This window comes from Otolemur garnettii, unplaced genomic scaffold, assembly GCF_000181295.1.
Source record: "Otolemur garnettii isolate 467f Iridium unplaced genomic scaffold, OtoGar3 scaffold00116, whole genome shotgun sequence".
Lineage (NCBI taxonomy): Eukaryota > Metazoa > Chordata > Mammalia > Primates > Galagidae > Otolemur > Otolemur garnettii.
In genome coordinates, this window is record NW_003852511.1 from 5,176,757 (window position 1) to 5,179,009 (window position 2,253).

A 2,253-nucleotide genomic window follows, 5' to 3' on the forward strand; every position below is an offset into this window, starting at 1 on the left:
TAAATTCAAAATCTTTATGTAACACTCCCAAATGATGGAAAATGAACAGTAGCAACATATTCTATGATGAATCAAATACATTTCGAGTCTCTGTTTTCCCACCTAAAAGGTAATCTTTCTGATCATTATCTGTTCATGAAAACCTAAGAGCAATAGTTTTTCCACACTTAATGTTACAGCCCTGCAGCCATGAACTAAGGTCTCAGAATTTGCCTCACTCTTCCCTGGCCATCGTCTGAGCTAGTCACCCTGAAGCCACCCTGCTTCGTGCATTGCCAGTGCCTTCCATCCACACACACGTCCTTCTGGATTTAAGCTTTTTCCTTTCTCTGGTTCTATAGCAAAACAATATTTGCAAATCCTTCTTGATCATAAACTCCTATGAGTCAGGGACTTCTCACTTTGGTTTCCCCAGCATTTCACATTTTGTTTGGTAAGTGGGGAAGGGGTAGGATTAAAAAAGTGCATTAATAAATGCTACTATCAATCCATTGATCAGTACTACGTGCAAACTCTATCATTTCTTGCAACAGAGGCAATAGGAGTTTCTCTCAGTAGGCTAAATTCCAGGGAATGAATGACCTTCCCGGGAAGGCCTGAAGGTGGCCTAAAGGCAGCTGGTTAGGCTATTATGTGACAAGCATTGGTTTAGATTTAATTTAATTTTGTTCTCTTTTCTTTTTTTTTTTTTGAGATAGAGCCTCAAGCTGTCCCCCTGGGTAGGGTGCCATGGCATCACAGTTCACAGCAACCTCCAACTTCTGGGCTCAGGCAAGTCTCCTGCCTCTGCCTCCCAAGTAGCTGGGACCACAGGTGCCCACCATAACGCCTGCCTATTTTTTGGTTGCAGCCGTCATTGTTGTTTGATGGGCAGGGCTGGATTCGAACCCGCCACCCTAGGTGCATGTGGCTGGCACCCCAGCCACCTGAGCCACAGGTGCTGAGCCTAATTTTTTTTTCTTGAGAGAGAGTTTCACTTTGCTCCCCAGGCTAGAGAGCCGTGATGTCAGCCTAGTTCACAGCAACCTCAAACTTCTGGGTTAAAATGATCCCTCTGCCTTAGCCTCCCAAGTAGCTGGACTAGAGGCACACACCACTATACATGTCTAATATTTCAATTTTTAGTAGAGGCAGGGTCTATCACTCTTGCTCAGTCTGGTCTTGAACTCCTGAGATTAAGTGATCCTTCTGCCTCAGCCTCCCAAGTAATTGGGACTATAGGCACACACCACCATAACTGGCTGATATTTCAATTTTTAGTAGAGATAGGATCTTACTCTTGCTCAGGCTGGTCTGGAACTCCTGAGCTCAAACAATCCTATCACCTTGGTCTCTGAGAGTACTTGGATTATAGGTGTGAACTACTGAATTTAGTTTAGGTTTTGTTTTTTTTTTTTGAGACAGAGTATTACTATGTCGCCCTTGGTAGACACCATGGCTTCACAGCTCACAGCAACCTCAAACTCTTGGGCTTAAGTGATTCTCTTGCCTCAGCCTTCACAGTAGCTGGGACTACAGGCACCTGCCACAACACCTGGCTATTTTTGGTTGCAGTTGTCATTGTTTAGCAGGTCTGGGTCAGACTCAAACCCGACAGCCTCAGTGTATGTGGCTGGCACCCTACTCACTGAGCTACGGGCGCCTAACCATGGTTTAGGTATTTTTAAACATACATAATTTCAGGGAATTTTCATAATCCCCCAAACAAAGGCTCAGTTTTGTTTTCTTGTTTATGATACCACAACCACATGGGGACAGGATGACTCAAATCCAGAGTGTCTGATGGTGATTACCAAGGCCACTGTCTTCCTTTATTAGAAAAGAAATCAGAGGCCACTCAAAGAGCAGCGAAACGATAGAAATATGAAATTTTACACGTGACTCCGAGATTCCTGAGGATTTGGGAACTTTCAGGAAAATGTTTTAAGAGTGATTTGAAACACTCTTTGGGCACTCTATAGAGTAAAACCAAAGGACTTCATGAGACAGCAAATTAATTGTATGGGAACCCTCTGGGAACTCTGATGAATGAGAATTATTTTTAAATTACTTTCCTTGTCAATTTTGAAAAAAAAAAATTGCCCCATTTGGATCATACATCATAGTTCACATAGCAAAGAGAAAAAAATAAAGATAATGATGAGGGTGGTTGCAATTCATACGAAAGGGGCCACAGAGCAGTGAAAAGAAAGGGCATAACAACCTGTGTGCCTAGGCCATCTTCATTAAAAAAGATCTTAAAATGTATTTCTA